General features: G+C 41.8%; 1 long non-coding RNA gene across 1 annotated transcript; it reads right to left on the minus strand.

The window, feature by feature from the left end:
• Window positions 1–821: 821 nt before the first annotated feature.
• On the minus strand, window positions 822–5723 carry LOC116273581. The gene is made up of 2 exons (XR_004181898.1): window positions 3423–5723; window positions 822–1667 (listed from the first exon to the last, which is right to left on the minus strand). It is a non-coding gene; the product is annotated as an uncharacterized LOC116273581 (long non-coding RNA).
• Window positions 5724–21977: the final 16254 nt, after the last annotated feature.

Genomic DNA, 21977 nt, shown 5'->3' on the forward strand with positions numbered 1-21977 from the left:
TCACACTGAATGGCAATCATTTCTTTACAAACTGCTGCCAGGTTCATTTCCCCTAGGAAATTCAGAGCCCTCATCAGTCTGTGAATGACTCAGGAGACCGCACAGAGCCTACTGCACCACTGATCCTAAACACATTTTTTGTGTGTTTGTAAATTATGAGAATCATGAGGACAGATAAACTGCCACTTCAGTCACCTTGCTCAAATATTATGCTTATATCAATTATGCTCATGATTCCCCAAGTCAGGCCCAACAGGATGAGGGTGCATGGAGCAGGTGGGCCAGAGACACAGTGAGGTGCATTGCGAATAACAGGAGACCAGGGGAACTTGGCTAGGTGCGAAGCCGGTATTGAGACAGGTAGCTAAACAGGAGATGTCTTGGAGTGAACAGAGGAGAGCCCAAACTAAAAACTGCCAGAGCTGATGTGCAACGTGAAGCAGGCAGCGGTGTGACAGCACCTATCCTGGAAAAGGAGGCGCTAGGTGGTTGGCCCCAGTTCACTACATTCCCCTACATGCCCCTTCTGGGCAGGGGCAGTTCTATTTGCCCCTTTTTACTGTGCATCATCTTGAAGGTGCCCTGCTCCCTCCAGCCCACAGCTGCAAGAGCAAATCTGTATGCGCAATGCAGATAATTCCTTTAAGTTACCCTTTGTAATGGGGACTGTCCTATCTCCTCATTGAAGCTGTGGTAGCAACAAGTCACTAGAGAAGAAAACAATTTTTAAAAAATCAACGGGGAGCAAAGTAGAATAGAAATCAGTTGCCCTACTGGGCAACTAGGAAGCTCACTGCTTTTTTCTTGGGCTCTGGGTTTTCGTGGTGGTGGTGGTGGTGGTTGTTATTTGTTTTGTCTTGTTCTTAATGTCTCTGTAGTTAAAAAGTCTTGGAGACACTTGCAATAAACACCTCAGAAAAAGGCCTCTTGTCAGATCCCAGGACCCAGCAGGGCACAACCTGTGAGAACATCCCCCTGAGCACTGAAGGGAGGCATCGTCTGGTCATCGTCTGGTAAGCAGGCATGCTGTTCGCCTGACACAGCCCAGGCACATGTTGGCAGTGGAGGACTTGTGAGGATGCTCATGTGAAACTCTCAGGGCATCCCAACCAGTAAGCAGAGCCTGGGGAGTTGGAGGCCCAAATCTGAGACAGGCAAAAGAGGTCTCTCCTCAAGTTCTGGGTCAGAGCCCCTTGAAGACAACAGGAATCTGGGCAGGTCACTAAAAGAGGGGTTCAGCAGTCCAAGGTCAAAGTTCAGTGATAAGAACAGAAAGTACCAGAGGGGGAAGGCACTTTCTCAGCAAAGAAATCTCAATGCCCAGAATGCAGGGCTGAAGCTATTGAAGACCAACTATGTCCACCTAGATTGGACCAGGTCATTAGGAGTGGGTGATTCTTATCTGTGGGTAAGAATCAAGTGACACCCCCACCCCACCCACCAGCTACGGAAGAAGAAGGAATTACAGAGATTGGAACCCAGATAGGATCTGATCATTGAATGATCTCATAGTTAACCACTGAGCTAAAACTCATTTGTAAAACAAGGTTAATTATGACTTACTTTTCTTTCCAGAATTAAATGTCTTCCATGTCAACACTCATGCCAGGATTATACAGACACTGGGAGAGCCTCCTCCCACAACCAGCCTCCTTCCCTGAGGTCACCTAGGGGAAATGAAGGCATTGGTGAGAATACTTTCCATCACACCAGAAGAGATGAGAGTTTAAACACCATTAGACTGAGAAGAGAAACTCGGGGGGCTTTTAACTTCAGGACAACCAGGGAACCACGCTGTGGTAGAAATGGAACTTGCTTCAAGCTTCCTGGCCTTGAATCCCAGTTCCGCACCTGACTTGTGAGTCAGCACTGACAAGGTAATGATTGCAGCCTGTTTTGGCCGAAGACTCCAAAACAGTAAGTGCCCATCACTCCCACATACCGAAGGGAAATACCAGACTGCCTATGCAGGATTTGAGAACTGAAGGTTCAGAGACAAAAGCACTTAGGAAAGAAAAGAAATTTACTTTCAAAAGAGCTCAAGGGAGTTAGACTTCAGACAGCTTGGCTTACAAATAAGTAAATACATACATACATACATACATACATAAGTAGTCTATAATAGATATTTAAAGGGAAAATCCTTTAACTTTAGCAAGGTTAGCTAGTTTACATTAGCCTGTTCTGGTGGATTTTCTCATATGGTTATCACATCCTCAAAAGTCATAACATATGGTCAGCTGTCAGCATTACAAAAGCCAGGATAAAGGTTTTTGTTAGAGTCAGGTAAGAATCAAATAACACCCCCAACCCCATTAGGAAAGGAAGGAGTTACAGAGGCTGGAGACCTAGCTTTACTGGAGAGGCTAACGGCTTGCTTATTTCGGACACCAGAAGCAGAAATGGTGAGTTTATTATTTGTGGTTTATCTCCCAGTGCAACTTGGTTTTATTTTGTTTTCCTCCTTGGTTGTCAAAAATGGTGTTCAGATTATTCATGTTAAATAAAAATTGCAGGAGGCCATTGTTTTGGACTAAGCTCTTGCACTAGGCCCCAACAGATCAGACTAAAAACCAATATGGAGTCACCCATGCTAAAGTCCCACATCACCAAGCTGAAACCGAGTTGTCATCTGGCCTTCCAAGAAATCAGGAGAGAAAGATAACAGCCAAATTGCTGAGCCAAAGTGGACCACAGCAGTGTTGCTCCCACTGTAGGTCCTTGGCTGGAGAAAGGGAGATGCTTTATGATTGAAGTTTAGGGATTTTTCTGTTTTTTTTTAAAAATTAAATTACATAGCACTGTACATATTAATTATTGATGTGAGACTATTCTGAGGATGAAAGTACCTGGGAACTTTTATTTTATTTTATTTTTTGAGACGGAGTCTCACTCTATTGCCCAGGCTGGAGTGCAGTGGCGTGATCTTGGCTCATTGCTATCTCTGCCTCCCAGGTTCAAGCAATTCTTCTGTCTCAGCCTCTCAAGCAGCTGGGACTACAGGCACCGGTCACCATGCCCGGCTAATTTTTGTATTTTTAGTAGAGACGGGGTTTCACCATATTGGTCAGGCTGGTCTCAAACTCCTGACTTCAAGTAATCCACCCACCTTGGCCTCCCAAAGTGCTGGGATTACAGGCACAAGCCACCGCGCCTGGCCAACTGGACACTTTTATTATTATACACAGGAGAAGCTATGAGGTCTGCCTGAGATGAAGTCAGGGAAGAGCCAGCCCCACAGCAGGAGTGAAGAGGCGGTGGTAAAATAAAGATTAACTTGCTGTAAGGTTGTTCTTATGAGTCCTGCCCTTTCAAATACCAGTTATAGGAGTATACTAGTTCTCTCTGTAGCTGCTGTAACAAATGACCGCAAATTTAGTGGCTTACAACAACAAAAATTTGTTACAGAGTAGCTGTCTCACCATTCTGGAGGTCAGAAGTCCGAAGTGGTTTTTCCAGGCTGCAGTCAAGACATGGGCAGGACTGCATTCCGCTTGACAGCTGCGGGGAGCAATCCATTATCCTTGCCTGTTCCAGTTTCTGAAGGCCACTTGCATTCATTCCTTCCCCTCAGCATTTGTTGTCACCTTGTCTTCCTTTATCCAGCTGACCCCTCTGCCCCACTTCTATGAGAACCCTCGTGATTGCACTGAGCTCACCCCAATAATCCAGGATAATCTTCCCATCTCAACAGCCTTAATTTACCACATCTGCAAAACTCCTTTTGCCACATAAGGTAACCTATCTGTGGGTTCTAGATATTAGGATGTGGATATCACTGGTGGGGGTTTGCAGGGGCGGATTATACAGGCTACCACAAGTGGATAGGTAAACCTGAAAAAAGTCACTTTGTTCCCTGAGCCTTCATTTGTTCCTCTGTAAAATGGGGACAATAATACCTACCTTACAACATTACAGGACTTAAAGGAAGTCTGATATGAAACACTTTCTATAGCATCTCAGTAATTTGCTTTGTAAGAATTCATTCTTTTCATCCATTCACTTGATACATTTATTGAATACCTACTATTTATTGAGTACCAGGCTAGTGTTCAGAGTGCTGAACTACATATTGCCAAAAAGAGGGAAGACAGTTGAGAGCAAGAACTTTGACTGCCCTAAAGGGGGAAGGAAGGAGTGAATGGCACAGCTGAAGACATGGTTTAGAAAAGTGAAGCAACCGCCTGGTTGATTCCATCAAGTTCTGACAGTCCTTTATCTGAAAGGTAGAGGGACCTAGTTAAAATACTTTAATCATGTCTGCTTTTTTGCTTAAGAAACACTGGTCTGCTAATATGATGCAGAAATAAAAATGCACAATATTATCGTGCCTCAGATAGTTTAGATTAATTCAGAGGGCTAAAGGAACTCAGGCAGACCAGTCGCTTCCATGGGAGCCATTTGGTATATAGAAGTATAGTACTAAGCCTGAGTTCTAGGTAGGTTCAGGTCTAAGGTGTGTATCAATCCTTCCTTGAGTCCTTTACATGGGTAGCTATTAGATGTTGAACTAGAAAATCAGCTACAACTTCACAGAGCTGACTCCTAAGGCAAAACATGAAAATAATTTTTTATTAGATTAAGAGATATAGAGAAGACAAGAGTTCCTGGGGGAAAGAGAAAGCTGCCAAAGAATTGCTAAAAAGATCACAAAAGCATTGCTGTTGGTAGAATGACAACCTTTCCTAACTAGAGGAGTCTCAAAAATCAATACTTGCTCTAATCAAAGAAGATACCTGACTTCTAAGGGGCAAGTATCATTCCACACACATTTTTTCCCCTCTGAGCCTTGCTTTTTTTCACTTGGCAATATAGATAGAATCTTTCTATTTAAAATAAAGAGCTAAGAAAGACTTTTTTTGTAACAAAGAAGAATTCTGAATAATATGTTGTGGGACAAGAGGAAGATGCCAGTGAAGAAAGCAAGAAAGCCAAATATGTGCATTAAAAGCCAGGATTATGGCCAGCCAGAGTGGCTCACACCTGCAACCCCAGTGCTTCGGGAAGCTGAGGCAGGAAGATTGCTTGAGGCCAGGTGTGAAAGGCTGCAGTGAGCTATTACCACACCACTGCACTCTAGCCTGGGGGAGAAAGACCCTCTCTTTAAAAAGAAAAAAGTGAACAAAAAACTCCCCCACTTGATTATAAAGACTGTAACAATACGAAAACGCATAACATTGTACGAAGTCTGTGGTTGTAACTTTGAAAAGTAACTGAATATATATAAGGGCAAAATAAGTACCCCCAGAGGTTCTTAGTTGAAAAGAACCCTTGTTGCAAAAGACAGATTAATAAGAGAAAAATAAACCAAAGTTTATGAGCATGTATGTTTCATATATACATGGGAGACACCCAGGAAATGAGAAGTTCTCAAAGAATGGGCTTCAAATTCAGCTTACATAGCATCTTCAACAAAGAACAATAAAATTTTAGAGAAGTGATAAGATAAGACAAAGGAAAGGACTTTGAGTCTCTACAGGCAGTAACTTGGAGGAAAGCAAATAGCTGGCAGATGTTAAAAAAAAAACTTAGACAAATTAAATTTCACAGAGTTTAATTGAGCGAAGAATGATTCGTGAATTGAGCAACCCTCAAACCAAAACAGGTTTCAGAGAGACTCTGGCCTGCCTCGTGGTAGAAAAAGATTTATGGGCAGAAAAAGGAAAGTGATGTACAGAAGACAGAAATGAGGTACAGAAACAGCTGAATTGGTTACTGCTTGGTGTTTGCTTTTTTTTTTTTTTTTTTTTTTTTAAATACGGTTTGAACAGTTGGCTGTCTTTCATTGACTGAAACTCAGTGATTGGCCTAAGAGTAGATTACATTCAGTTAGGTTCACAGACCCAGTTAGGTTATGGTTCACTGAGTATGGAGTTCAGCCTGTACATTGAACTTAGAATATGTAAGGAGGCGGCATTAGGCTAGACTTAATTTAACACAGATAAAGGGTACTTAGCAAAGCTTGTTCATGTAGCTTCCTCTGGTACCATCTCCAGGCAGAGAAGCGAGACGCATCTAAAGCTGTCTGCAGTGGTTAACCTTCATTCTCCTTGGTAGAAGATGGGGCAGGACACCTTCTTCGGAAATCTATGTCCTGCTCTTAGGCAAATAGAGAGAGAGAAGAGAGTTTTCCTGCACCTACTTCTTGATTGTCTTCAGCTCAATAATCCTTCATATCTGGGGGCAGCCTATTCCGGTCTCCTGCATAGACAAAGGTGGCAGAGAATGTGAAAAGATTTTAACAGTTGTGAACAGGTGGTAGGATTGTGGCTTCTCCTTTTGGGTTTCTAACTGTCTGAAAAGTTAGCATAGTCTTCATACTAAAATAATTTCAGTAAGTTTGTCTGATAAAATTGTACAAATATAGGCATATTGTTTACATCTGGAGACCCTGAAACTTCCAACTCCAATTCTGAAGCTTTTCTACCAGATACCATATCCACTACTGCTATCTTAATTCTTTAAAATTGTCCTAGGACTCCTGTTGCTTTTATCAGCTCTCCCCCTGGTGTCACCTTTAAAAACTTTTGTCATTCAGGTGAACCCAGCTCTTTAGGAACTATTTTTATTTTAATTAGTAGACATCTCCTTTCACTGTTTTTAGCATTTTGACAATTTATGAGGAAACCCTGGAACCCCTATTCAGTCACAAAACTCCACTTGGAAACAAGGCCACCCTATTAATATCACTGTGCAACTATGTCATCAGAATTCTTTAAAACATTTGTAATTCAAAATATCCCATGAAGATACTATTGTATTTACAAAGCACTAAAAGAAGTGAAATTGTGATAGGATTATCAAGGGAATTTAGCAAAATCCAATAGCAACAGCGCTCTTGTTTTTCTGGGTAAGCAGAAATACAGGTGGTTAAGAAATGTAGTTCAAGGAGCCTGTTATCAAGACCCGGTAAGCCTTTTCTGTCTATTTAATGTCCAGTCTTACATCAGTATTTACTCTTAGTATCAACAGTAAGTGGAAATGTAAATATCTTATCAGGAGACTAGGTTCTGCTCACAGTCTAGCAGACATTTTATTTATTTATTTTTATTTTTATTTATTTATTTTTTTGAGCTGGAGTCTCACTCTGCAGCCCAGGTTGAAGTGCACTGGTGCAATCCTGGCTCACTGCAATCCCCACCTCCGGGTTCAAGCAATTCCCTTGCCTCAGCTTCCCTAGTAGCTGGGATTACAAGCTCGTGCCACCATGCCAGGCTAATTTTTGTATTTTTAGGAGAGACGGGGTTTCACCATGTTGCCCAGGCTTGTCTTGTACTCCCGACCTCAGGTGATCCACCCACCTCGGCCTCCCAAAGTGCTAGGATTACAGGTGTGAGCCACCATGCCTGGCCCAGCAGATGTTTTATTGATGTCTTCCTTTAGCTTTCTCAACTTGGCTTCAGAGTCCCCTATTATTTGAAGCAAAAGAGAAAAAAAAAATGTGAAATAAATTTAAGATATCAGTGTTTTTGGCACATTTTCAGTGCATAACAACTTCTCCTGCAGCTAAAGAAATAAAGAATTATGACTCATTCTCTCAAATGGTTTTGGCTCTTGAGCTTCTAAAAAATATATCTTTAAATACATTATTTCATCCATTCTCACAAGCACATTTGGGGCATTGTTATTGTCCTGTTTTAAAGATAAGTATACTGAGGCTTAGAGAGTTAAGTGTCTTTCCGGTGTAGAGCCCAGGGTCCCCTCAGATCCTAGCTAGGACTCTTTCCATGTTGCCACACCAGGCATAGACAGGTGTCATCACTGTAATAACATGTAGGCTCCGAAGAGTAAAGAGCTATGCAGGTGTGAATCTCAGCTGTTTCTTCAGATTCTCCACTGGAACTTTCATATAGGCTCTTTCTACCTTCCTAGGACATAGCTACTTCAAAAGTGAACTGTGATCTTGCAAGAGCTTTGGCGTCTCTCAGGACTTTATGCCTTTGAATTGAACCAATCCACCTGACTAATTCCCCTCTCCTTTTCCACCCTCACCCTGATTTTGTTCTGGCCTCAGGGTCCCCTTTGGATCTACATCCCTTCTCAGATTCCTTCTGCCTCTAGCACTTGGGTGCCCATAGCTCTTCCTGACATCCTCCTGCTGCTCAGGACCTCCTGCCTGTGACCTCCACAGAGCTTCAGAGTGGAGGCCAGGACCACGCCCTTTGGCCTTCCTAGGTACAAATGAAGAGTCTCTACTTCTCTCCCATTATCTCTGAATCATGCCAAGCCAAAGTCCAGCCCTCCCCCACAATGACAACCATGGACAACCAAGAAGGAGACCCGGGCCTGGTCCTATGCATCCTGGGTACTGGTGGGACTCAGGAGTTCAAGAGGCAGATTCAGGTGAAGACAGGGGTTCCTTGAGCATAAGGTTTCTAGGAACAGAGGACATGGAGTATTTGGTGAGCAAAACCTGAAGTGTGCATATGCATGACTATAAATGTTGGTGGCCTGAGAGGTGGTGCAAAGCCCAGAGTCCAGCTCTACCTTTAGGTCCATCTTCCAGAGAAATCCAAACCCATGGGAGTCTGAGGCAGGGAATAGCAAGAACATCTCTACAATGCTCCTCATGCTTCCTGACTTGACCATGACCCCTGATCCCATACATCTTCCCTCCCCAGTGAGACCCCCTAGATCGTGCTTCCAGCTCCATGATTCTTCTCTTATCATTTTCCTTGCTGGAAAATGCATAGGAAATGCATTTACATTCTAATGCATCATGACATACAAAAGCAGGATCACATTTCACAACAAAACCAGAACTTATTTTGATTCTCACATGCAGGGAACCAGGATAATAACTTTTTTTCATACATCAAACTACCTAGAAAGGGACTTTTTATCTTTTTTGGAAAACTGAGGGAACCAAGACCCATCAATGCATAACATGTATTTATTGAGCATCAACAAAAGGTCAGGTGGTGTGCTTGATGGGCAGAAGCATGCAGCATGGGCCTGCCTTTCAGTCTAGTTGTAGTGATAGGATACAGAGGCATGTGGGACCCTTATCACACTGTTACATTGCAATTCAAGGCAGCAGACGCTTGTATGGACCCTCCAACCCAGTCTGCTTCCTGGTCAAGGCATCCAGAATCTGCCCCAGCAGTGTTGCCCTTTTCCCAGTTCTCAGGCCCCTCTTGATCTGATGCAAAAGTATTTAACAAACCAGCCATACATAGTGAGGCTCAGCATCTAGTCTGCTTAGCAGTGAGGTTAGTCCAAGGTCTGATAACTGGATTTCCACTGATGGCTAGGGCCTATTCCTTGCGTATTGTCCATCCCACTCTGAGGTCTAGAAGTTTTCCCCACCCCCAGTCTCTTATTCATACCATGTACATGTCCTCCTGAACTTCTGAGTGTCCCTCAACCCAGATCCCAAGTTGATAATCTCTGCCTACACCTGCATGATCCATCTTATGGTGCTTGTGGAAAACCCAGGGCAATCAAAATCATAAGGTACAACAGCCATTGAGAGCCAAGGGTCTCTGAGTGTCACCCATGTGAGCATCATGAACCTGCTTGAAGTATCACCTGCAGCAGCTGCAAGTCACTGCCCTCAAAGTTGTAACACCCCACTGAGAACAAAGCCGGATGCTGGCTAGGTTTTCACCTCGGCCACCTGCTTCTCCAGAAACTGCCAACTCAGACCACAGTGCAACCTGGTCATGATTCTGACAAGCAGTTGCATTTCTGATAAATAATTACTTATTAAATCAACTGTGACCTTTATAGCTGCCAGAGAAAACCAATTTACAAAGATTTTTAGAGACCAGATGTTTAAGATTTTGTTTTGTTACTCATGTTATTTTTGAAATCACGTGATTTTAAGCACTTGATTTTAGATATCATAAAACCTTTCTGTCTGGTGAGATTCCTGGGTAAAGTGTGTGTGTGTCTGTGTGTGTGTGTGTGCATGTGTGTGGGGAGGGTGGTCTAAGGTAACTCAGTAATTCCATATTTAAATATAGTGAATTTAGAATTTAAACTCAGTGAGTTCAAGAGTTTCCACCTCTATCTACTTTCACTCTTCTTTCCAATGAGGAGATGCTGGACCAAGACCCATTGCCTGGGGTGACTGGCTCTGCTGAGCAGTGGCTTAGTGGCCTTCACCTGGTCCCTGTGCCTATGAACTGGCCTCATTGTTGATGCTCATATCCTGCCATGGCCTCTGGTCACTGGGCCCCCATCTGCTTCTTCCTGGTTCTGATGCCAAGCTTTTCTGGATGGGCCAGCTCATTCTCAGTCCCCTCTGAGCCACTTTCAGGGTGCCGTGGAGGAATTCTCAGGCAATTTCTCATGCCTCTTGGAGCATGTTACACATAGTTGCCTCCCCCAAGTCCACAGGCTGGCACTCCTCCTTCAGCCATTGTGATCTTTCCACGTAGGCCCCAAGAGGGGGCATTCATCTATTCACATGTTGTTTAATTACCGATGTAGTCAGAAATCCAGAAAGAAAGGATATGCAGATAACATAGATATAAACATAGGTCTACTTGCCTCCTTAAACAATTTACTGGAAATAATATGATTATACATTTTTTACTTTGGAAATATTTATTGAGTCCTACTGTGTGCCAAGTACTGTTCTAGAGACTGGGGATACAGTAAAAAGCAAGACAAGGCAAGAATCCTGAGCTCACGAGAATTAGATTGCAATGCATTAAGACACACAGAAAACAGGAACTCATTTCACAATGAAAACTAAGCTTATTTTGATTCTCACTCCAACAACCCATGAAATATTAAATTTCCCCCCAAACAGGAAAGGCTTGCAAGCTGTGTAAGTTCTAAGCCAATTCTCACGATATAAGAGTGACACATTCCCAGGACTGTGCTATGGGTTGCTTTCAGAGTTTTGAAAAGCACAGAAATGACCTCTTTTAAGACAATATGAATAGTTATCCATTATTTGATTTTAGATATCACAAAAGCTTTCTGTCTGGCGGGATTCCTGTGTGTGTATATATGTTTTGGGTCTAAGGTAACTTGGTAATTCCATATTGAAACATACTGAATTCAGAATTTAATCTCAGTTTAAGAATTTCCACCTCTATCTACTTTCACTCCTCTTTCCAATGAAGAGGTGCCTGGACCAAGCCATTACCAGGCATCAGGCCAGGGTCTTTGCAGATATTATCTCTGATTCCTAGTGCAACTCTAAGTAAGGTGAGTTTCATTATTATCAGCCCTGCTTTGCAAATGGGAAAACTGAGGCTGATTGAATTTAAATAAGTTGCCTGAAGTCACCCTAGTATGAAGTGGATGAGTCTTAACGGAACACAGATGGCCTGATTTCACTCTGCCTTCCCACAAATAGTAGGCAAATCCATTAAAAATTATAAGTAGAAATGTTTGGAGTGTTTCTTTAAACAAAAACTTTGCCCTTTATATTTAAGAGTGTATATGTGTGAGCTGAAAGAATGAGGCTTGGGGAGGACAGGATGAAATAGACAAAGTTAGTGAACACTAAAGTTTGTGAAAACACTCACAATTGAGGACCAATGAAAATGATAAAGCATGTCAGAAAGCATAAAGTTAGGAAGAGGTAAAAACATAACCCATTTTGCAAATGTTTGGTTCCAGCTAAGCCTTTGGGAACAGATCTTGAGGAGGCAGGGAGGAGATAGGAAGGCAGGCCCAGGGCGACTGTGCTGTGGACACTCATCCAACACCAGCCTTACCCCATCCCTCCTCTTCACTGTGTGCCTTCTTCCCTTGTTCCCTATGGCTCAACATTGAACGTGTCTTCCACAGTCCCCATTTAGCCAGCCTTCCTACAGGACTGCAACCTCTTTTCTTGGATCCTCAATCTTGGTCCCGGACCCAGTCTCTAGGGACTTGCACGTTACCCCTGGACCATTCCATCTGTCCAGGCTTCACCACCTAAGCATTAGGCCCACACCTCTGGGTTTATCTCTATAAAAATCATATTATCCACCTGAACCATCTTCCCTCATGGAGCCCTTGAAGTGTGCAAAAGGAAAGCCACTTGCGAGCCGGACTTCATCAGGGAGGATCCCAGGGAACCAGGAGAGAGAAAGCAGATGGTAAGAACAGCAGGGTCTGCCCCGTCCGTAAGGGGGCCCTTGAAAGCTAGATCTAATCAGAGTTTCATCTTTGCATCTGCCTCTGTTGGGCATCTTTCACTTTGTCCTGCTTTTTAGACATGTCTTTCTCTTTCATAAGATTATAAGTGTCTTGAAGAACTTACACAGTAAGTGCTCCCTAAACCTTCTCTAATGCTCCATTAATATTCTCTCCTCTTGAGAAGAGGAAGCACCCCAGAGTGGCCTGTTTTACAAGGAAAACACAGTCTGGACAAACAGCTGCAGAATATCAGTAGACCTCCCTCCTGTCCTCCAACCAGCCTCACCAGATCCTTTCCCTTTCTGGATTTCTGTTCATTGGAACATAAGCGGTATCATGACCCTGACCACATAATGGTGAGTGGAAACACAAAGAACAGAACTGATTAGGCTGTTGGAGTTTCCTGTCACATGATCTGTATGGAAACAAAGCCACATCAGATGTTCCATTCACAGCTCTTCAATTTTCCTCTGCTTTTATCTCAAGTTAGTTGCCTTACAAGTTATTTGTATTTGTTCCCTTTCTCAGGGAAAATGTACTTACTATTTTATTTTTTAACAGCATCCTTATAATATCCATCTTTGGAGAAAATTTCTGGGACATGGGCAGATGTATTTGATTCCTGGTATAGTTATATAGCACTAAAACCTCATAGTAAACTGCATTAGGACATTTTCTCTAAGCCTTGATTTAATGCACAATTTACATTTTCAGGCTAATGCCTAGGAAAAAATTGTGAGATGAGTGAAGTTTGTTTTTAATATCCTTCCTACTCCACCATCCCACTGTTCCTCAAACCCCCACCTCCACCCGTCTCTGCCTGCAGCAGGCACCTCAGCTCTCATGCCTGGAGTCTTCTACAGGGGATAAAAAGTGTTAAGAACTTGATCTCTGCAGCCAGCCTGCCTGGGTTCAAATCCAAGTTCTAACCCCTCACTAATTGTTTTTTTGTTCTTCATTTTTTTGTGTGTGTTTTTTGATTTTGTTTTGTTTTGTTTTGTTTTTGAGATGGAGTCTCACTCGGTCACCCAGGCTGGAGTGCAGTGGCGCCGTCTTGGCTCACTGTACGCCCTGCCTCCTAGGTTCATGCCATTCTCCTGCCTCAGCCTCCCGAGTAGCTGGGACTACAGGCAGTCACCACCACGCCCAGCTAATTTTTTGTATTTTTAGTAGAAGCGGGGTTTCACCATGTTAACCAGGACGGTCTCGATCTCCTGACCTCGTGATCTGTCCGCCTCGGCCTCCCAAAGTGCTGGGATTACAGGTGTGAGCCACTGCGCCCAGCCACCCCTCACTAATTGTCGAATGATCTTGGCAACACTAGACCTTTCTGTCGCTTACTTTATTCATCTGCAAAGTAGGAATAGTAATAGGCTACCACGAGGATCAAATGTCTTAATAGATGTAAAACACTTAGAACAATGCCTTGCACTTAGAATGCACTGATTAATAATGTTATACTCTTATCCTTCCTGTTCTCATCCCTGATTCCAATGATACTGTTTGACAGTTGCTCTGAGACACTGGGGCATGGACCTGTTCTGGCAGCCAGCCCCTCCTCTTTTCGCTTCCCTGTCCACTCGCACCAACCACTCCTTTGCCAATGACCTTGAGTCCCTTGCCCTCTTGCCTGTCTTTGCTCCCATGCAGCTGTGGATATGGGCTGCACCCATCAGCTGCAACTTGGCCTCCCCTCCCCTGCTTACTGGGAAGCCTGCAGCCTATCCCAAAAGGTACCTACCGCAGAAGGCCTTCAGCCGCAGGTGGTTTTGACAGGCCTCAGTATAGGCTTCCCACCTGGCAGAGGGAGTAACATAAGTTGTAAGCCTGATCCTGCAAAGCCACGAGTGGTTCTGCTCTGGAGCCAAGAGACACCCCAGCACTGTCCTTTTTCTCTCTTCCAGAGGACCTCAATTCCAGAGGCAAATCTTTGGCCTTTGTCACATGGGACAGAGTCCAAGACCTCCTTGCCAAGATTCTGGGGAGAAATTAGCTCACACCAGTGTATGAGTTCCCCCATTACGAATTCTTCTCTCCTTGCTTTGAGGACGGGCACAGCCCAGGACATCTCAAAGGGCTGAAGGTCCGTTACCTGTTAATCACGCCCTTCCATAGAGTAGAATCTGCCCCTCACCTGGCTCCTAGGCTCTCTCCAGCAACAACCTCTCCTTTCCCAGCATTGCTCCACAACCTTCCGCCAGCACTCAGCGGCCCATCGTACTGATGCAAAGACCTGGGGCTCACACAGAGGCCCTCTCCTCACATTCTGTTCTCCCAGAGGTAGGAACATTCACATAATTGAGACTTGCAATCCCTGGCACAGGCCATCTCTCCAGGGCCAGGGCATTGAGAGGATGTGCTGAATTAGCCTTGGGACCTCATATAAGGTCGAGATCAGGCAAGGCAAATTCAGAATGATCTGATTCAGAGAATGGGGTCAACACTGGGATGGGGTCAGGAGCCAGGACACAATCCCCCTCAGGCAAAGTCAGCCAGAAGACCCTGGTTTCTAGACATCCAGCTAAGAATGGGGCCCCACTCAGATTCTGAATTCTCCAGATGTCCCTTCTGGTATCATGGAAACAACTTGACCAGGTGTTTGATATATGTTGAAAGGCTTGGAATGGGCCAGAATTTTACATAATAATTTGTATAATTCTTAGAAGAACTCCCCAAAATAGATGATATTACATCCCGATTCCAAAATGAGGAAACAGAGGCACAGAGAAAAAAGTAAACCCCTGAAGGTCACATGGCTCATAAGTAAAGAAAAAACAATTGGATTTCAAAATCCATGCTCTTAACCACTACCTTATACAACCTGGGTTACATGAGCAGCTCTGCAATTGCTTAGCTTGAAAATCTAGGCTTATTTCTGAGTTTCGGTTTTCTTTTTGTACTTCCCTCCCAGGTAAAAGATTATGATAAATAAATAAACAAATTTGGTACATATAAAATCCTCACCATGATACCTTAATAGTAAACATGCAATAAATGTTAGTTATCAACCCCAACATCATATCATTACTATTACTAGTGCCAAATACACACAGATGGATTCTTGTCAGAGTTCGCCTGCCTCACCCTTTCCTTTGCCTGTTTCCCTGCACTAGCGTAGACCCCTGACAGCTCCCAGTTACTCCCAGGCTGCCTCCACCGAGTTTCCAGTCTTTATTAAAGACAGACCTCTTTTGATTGTAAAATAATCCTATGATGTAAATAGAGCTAAGATTTAGCAAGATTAAGCGCCTTGCCCAAGGATAATTCTTTCCGATTCTAAAACAATCTCTATAAAATCAAGTACAGTGTTTTGATTGTTTTTTCAATTGGAAACTCAGCTTTGAAAACAAAATTATGAATAAAGAAAAGCATTGCCGTGGGTCCCACCATCCTACCACAGTACTCGTAGTCACGTTTCTGTATTACTCACCAGGCTTTGCCCACCTCTGAAGAGGCTGACTTCTCTTCTGCGGATTCACTGCCTGCAGGAGACAGCTGATAGCACAGTTCACTCGAGTGAGGGCTGGCCCCAAAATCCCACCGACAGATTCTAGAGTGATGATGAGAGAAATCCAGAATGGTTCTAATTTAACCTGAACAGAAAAATGTAACTAAACTACAATAGATAGTAAGTGGAAATAAGCATCCCTTTAGAAGCAATCAGAGTCTCTTTGTGCCATTATTTCCTCCTAAATTACACTATGTCTAATTCTCTCCTATGAGCTGTTAAAATTATGCAGGCATATAATCTAGTCATATATTTATTAATTATTCAGTAAGCCAAAACCAAAGGCAAAATACGAACTTTAATCCTGTCCTTCTCCTTTTTCCCCCATATCATTGACCACATCAAGTCTGGGTTTTCAAATGTGTCTTTTTTTTTTTTTAGTTAGGAGATTTTTGGAAATAAGGACTTCCTATAAAAAATTTTACATAGAGTAGTAGAAATTTGTGACCGTCTACTGTCAGTGTAGGGACTGACACCCTTTGAACATCTTATGGAATATGGGTTAAGGTAGAAGAAAAATGGGGAAGGGAGTTAGAGATGATAGAACTCTAGGTTGGCCTGAGTGTCCTCTCACTTCTAGCCGACTACCTGAAGCTAGCTCCAGGTGATCTTTCTCCATTTTGTCCATTTTTTATTTGATGACCAATTGCCCAACACTGATGCATTTCATCTATATTCATGGCAGGCCTACCTCCTACACATACAGCTTGGTTAGAGGGTATTAGCAGGAATACATAAAGAGGTGTAAGAAATGCACCCTGATTCAAGGAGCTTACAGTTCAACTGGGACCAGAAGAACCAGAAGACCTGGGATTGATTCTCAGCTCCTTCACTCACTACCTGGGTTAGCATGAGCAGTTTATTAAAGTTCGTATTCTGTAAAACAGAGCAAACAATAATAATAGTGTCTATACCTGACAAAGGGTTACTGCTGGGATCAAAAGGTGTACAGTTTGTGGAAGCATTTTACACATAGGAATTGATATTCAGAAAATTATTATTAATATGTACAGAAGGTGTATATACAAGTCAAAACAGGACCTCTCAGGCTGTTATCATTTTACAAGTTTGGATCTTCTAAGATGATCCTTTCAGAGACATGTTTCCTGCAAGATGTGATGCATGCAATTCAGGTAAGCTACCATCAAGTACACTGTCTTACCTGAAAAAGTAGTTGACATTTTGACACGGTTTGCAGGCCAACCAAATGATCTGCGTCAAAATTAATGCACCAGGCAGGAAGAATGGCAGCCTGGTCTGAGCAGCAGAAAGTGACTAACTTCGCCAAATATTTATTGAGTGACTTCTATGCATCATGCACTGCGCTGGGAATAAGAAGACAAAAGGCATGATCCCTGCCCTCAAGGAACTTACAGTCTACTAAGGCAGACTAACAATTATAATAGGACAGTTGTACAATAGGATTATATACAGTCTGATGGGCCCAAAGGGGAAGAATCCTTACCTCGGAGACTTGGGGTGGGAGGGACCTTTCCAGGGAGGGTGCTGTTTGAGCTGGAACCTGCAGAATGAGCAGGAGTTTTGAGGCAGATTAATAGTGGACTGACACTCCCAGAAGAAGCTTCACAAACTCCAAGCTTTTCTACTGTGTTTTCCTCTAGATGAGCCTTTTACAATTAGGAGAAGACTTCTTATATGAGTACCTCTACTCTTAGCTATCCGCTCTGTGTATAACATTTTTATATCAAATACGTTTGTTGATTAGCTTTTTCTTTTATCAGTTCTACAAGTTTAATGGCTTGTGTATAAATACAGTTTCAACAATGTTTCATCTTATGATCATGATGAAAAATTCACACAGCACAAATTTGATCAGGATACAGTAAAGTGATACATTCATGGCACAGGAAGTGGACCTTCTCCTTGCTGCAGAGGAATACTGGAGACAGGGGATCCCAGAGGATAAGGTTGGAGGAGTTGGACTGGAGAGAGACTAGAATGGATCTTAAATTTTAATGCTAAGAATTCTGGGTGATGTCAGATACAGAAGAATTTTGTTTGCAATAAAAGTAGAGTGTTAGGAAATTAAATCTGATGGTAGTACAGTTTAAACTCATTTTTCAAAGGATAGATTATAGATAGAAAAGGATAATGAGAAAAATGTTATGGTAAAATGTTAATATTTGGAAATAGGTGAAGGGTATATGGGAGTTCTAGTAACAGTTTTAGCAACTGTTCTATAAACCTGAATTACTTAAAAATAGTAATAATAAAAAAAAAAACCACGATGATGTTGAAGAGGGAAACCCAGAGCAGAACAAGTAAAGGAGGAAGATGTGGTGGCTCTGAGCCAGGTAGCTAGAAGGAGGTGTGGAGCTCTGTATGAACATTTCTGACAGATGAGGCACCACCTCCTGACAGACAGAGACAAGGGATATCCATTCTTTTGTAAATCAGAAACTGGTCACCGATCTGCAAAATACATTCTGTTCTGTTGCCAGATAAAATAAAATACGGATTTTTCCCTGTTAGGGTAAATACTAGTGTCCGGTCACATAAGGATATTTTGACAAAGCCTTGATATCCCCAAATGATGAAACCTCCTAGCGATGGCTGGATTTTAGAAGCACACATCAGCTGAACTATTATTTCTCTCTCTGGAATACGGCAGATGGACTCTGAAGTATACAACCAGTAGAATGGAAAGATGTAATTTTTTGTGTTTTTGTCATTTAGTGCACTCATCCAGACGTGTTCCCAGTAGACTACCCTTTGTACAGGCTGAAGAGAGATGTGCATAAGGCCATGCGGCAAAATTACAATCATTTTCATGAGCTAGAGAGGAGGTGTTCAAGTTACATTTGAAAATGAAAAACTGTTTACCTATTACTATGATTTTGCTCTGAATAAACGCAACAATCTCATTTAACCCTTCTCATCTTCATACTCCATATTTTAGAAAAGACAAAACCTTAGTTCAAAGAAATTAAGCATTTCAAAGGCCATGCAGAGTATAGATTTGTCTTTCTGGCCTTTGTTTTCTTTCTCTTCTCTTCTCTCTCCTTTTCTGGCCCTTCCCCTTCCCCTTTCCCTTCCCCTTCCCTCTCCTTTTTTGTATGCAGGAGGTTTATTGGGTGTTGCTCTTGGGATCAATACCTGTGGGGAAGTGAAAGAAGTAGGATTGCTCAGAAAACAAGTTTCAGAGGGGATCTGAGCTATAAGCTATCAATAGCCAAACCTCTCAGTAGCTACAGGAGTGAGTACTTCAGTCCTGGGAGGGGAGTGAGTAGATGTGGGAGACATACCATAATATCCACTACAGATTTAAATATTTTTCCCATAAATATTTCTATATGTATATCTAAAGGACAAAGACATTCTTTGAAAACATATTTCTAATGCCATTACCATACCCAAATTTAGTTATCAATAATTCATTAATATCCAATCTGTATTCAGCATTCGAGTTTCCAATTGTCTGATAAATATAACTATATATTTATTTTATTTATTTATTTATTTTTTTGAGACGGAGTCTCGCTCTGTCACCCAGGCTGGAGTACAGTGGCTCGATCTCGGCTCACTGCAAGCTCCGCCTCCCGGGTGCACACCATTCTCCTGCCTCAGCCTCCTGAGTAGCTGGGATGACAGGCGCCCGCCACTACTCCCTAATTTTTTGTATTTTTAGTAGAGACGGGGTTTCACTGTGTTAGCCAGGATGGTCTTGATCTCCCGACCTCATGATCCGCCTGCCTCGGTCTCCCAAAGTGCTGGAATTACAAGCATGAGCCACCATGCCCAGCCAAATATAACTATATATTATTTATTTATTTATTTATAGTTTGCTTGATTTGGGGTTCAAATAAGGCCCATAAATTACAATCAATTAATATATCTTTTTGTTTATTTTATCTTTAAAATGACACATGACAATTGTACATATTTATGGGATACCTAGTGATGTTTTGATACATAAAATGTACAGTGATTATATCAGGCTAATTAGCATAGCCATTCATCTTAAACATTTACCTAATAAGCAACCTCAACTCTTCTTTCTTACTTCCTAAAAGGAAGAAGCATTTGTCTCATCAGGAGCTGACCTACACACTCAGCTACTCAGATGGGCTCAATAGTTCTAAAGCTAAAATCCTTCCTCTTGCAGGAATCGGTTCAGGATTGGGATTGCAACCCAAGCTGGGTCATTAAAATACATATAGACATTCTTCCTTAGTCTTATGGGTATGCTTTTAAAAGCAAGGCCTTCTCACCAGCCTGGACCTCATGAGAAATTATGGAGTAGTTCCTGGTGGTTACTGGCCAACATCCTAGGACTCTAAGTGTGGCCTGCCTCAGGATAGAATGATTCTGTCTCACAAGGAATGCTGAAGGGAGTTCATCACACTGAAGGAAAAGGATGCTAACATGTAACAAGAAAACATCTGAAGCTACAAAACTCACTGACAAAAGTAAGCATACAGACAAATTCAGAATACTCTCATACCGTAATCACGGTATATAAACCAATTATATTAAGTATCTTTTCTGACAATGGACTAAAACTAGAAATCAACAGAAGGAACTTTGAAAACTGTACAAATACATGAAAATTAAACAACATGCTCCTGAATGACTAATAGATCAATGAAGAAATTAAAAAGAAAATTTTAAAAATTATTCTGATAAGTGGAAATGAAAACACAACTTTTCAAAACCTATACATACAACAAAAGCAGTTCTAAGAGGCAAGTTTATGGCAATAAATACCTACATCTAAAAGGTGGAAAGCGTTCCAAAAAAAAAAAAAAACTACTCTAACATTGCACCTCAAGGAACTAGAAAAATGAGAAAAAACAAAACCCCAAATTAGTAGAATAAAGGAAATAATAAAAATCGGAGCAGAAATAAGTGAAATAGAGACAAAAAAATCAACACAAAAGATCAACAAAACAAAGAGTTGGTTTTTTGAAAAGATAAAAATTGATGAACATCCTTTTTTTACGGCTGCATAGTATTCCATGGTGTATATGTTCCACATTTTCTTAATCCAGTCTGTCACTGATGGACATTTGGGTTGATTCCAAGTCTTTGCTATTGTGAATAGTGCCACAAAAAACATACGTGTGCATGTGTCTTTATAGCAGCATGATTTATAAACCTTTGGGTATATACCCAGTAATGGGATGGCTGGGTCATATGGTACTTCTAGTTCTAGATCCCTGAGGAATCGCCATACTGTTTTCCATAATGGTTGAGCTAGTTTACAATCCTACCAACAGTGTAAAAGTGTTCCTGTTTCTCCACATCCTCTCCAGCACCTGTTGTTTCCTGACTTTTGAATGTATGGATGAGTTTGTCTCCTTTGTAGGGACATGGATGCAGCTGGAAACCATCATTCTCAGCAAACTATCGCAAGAACAGAAAACCAAACACCGCATGTTCTCACTCATAGGTGGGAACTGAACAATGAGATCACTTGGACTCGGGAAGGGAACATCACACACCGGGGCCTATCATGGGGAGGGGGGAGGGGGGAGGGGGGAGGGATTGCATTGGGAGTTGTACCTGATGTAAATAACGAGTTGATGGGTGCTGACGAGTTGATGGGTGCAGCACACCAACATGGCACAAGTATACATATGTAACAAACCTGCACGTTATGCACATGTACCCTAGAACTTAAAGTATAATAATAAAATAATAATAATAATAAAAGACTAAAATAAATAAATAAATAAATAGAAAAATATAAAAATTAAAAAAATTTGATGAACATAAAGCTAGAGTAACTACTATGGTTTGAATGTGTCCCCCATATTTCATGTGTTTGAAAATTAACCCCTAAATTCATATTTGATGGGCTATTGGGAGGTAATTAGGATTAGATGAGGTCATCAGGGTGGGGCCCCATAATAAGATTAGTGGCTCTATAAGAAGAGAAAGAGGAATGTAAGCTATCATGTTCTTGCCCTCTTGTCATGTGATACCCTCCACCATGTTATGATGCAACAAAAAAACTCTAATCAGATAGAGCTGCTTGATCTTGAACTTCTCGGCCTCCAGAAATGTCAGAAATAAATTTCTTTTGTAAATAAATTACCCAGCATGTGGTTTTCTGTTATAGCAACAAAAAATGTACTAACACACTATGAAAAAAAAAAGATACATGACTCAAATAAATAAAATCAGAGATAAAAAAGAAGACATTATAACTCATACCACAGAAACACAAAGGATCATAAGAGACTATTATGAATGACTTATATGTTAATGAATTGGAAAACCTAGAAGAAATGAATTAACTCCTGGACACATACAACCTACTAAGACTGAATCATGAAGAAATAGAAAACCCAATCAGACCAACAATGAGTAATAAGATTGAATCAGTAATAAAATGTCTCCCGTCAAAAAAAGCCTA

This window comes from Papio anubis, unplaced genomic scaffold (assembly GCF_008728515.1).
Source record: "Papio anubis isolate 15944 unplaced genomic scaffold, Panubis1.0 scaffold902, whole genome shotgun sequence".
Lineage (NCBI taxonomy): Eukaryota > Metazoa > Chordata > Mammalia > Primates > Cercopithecidae > Papio > Papio anubis.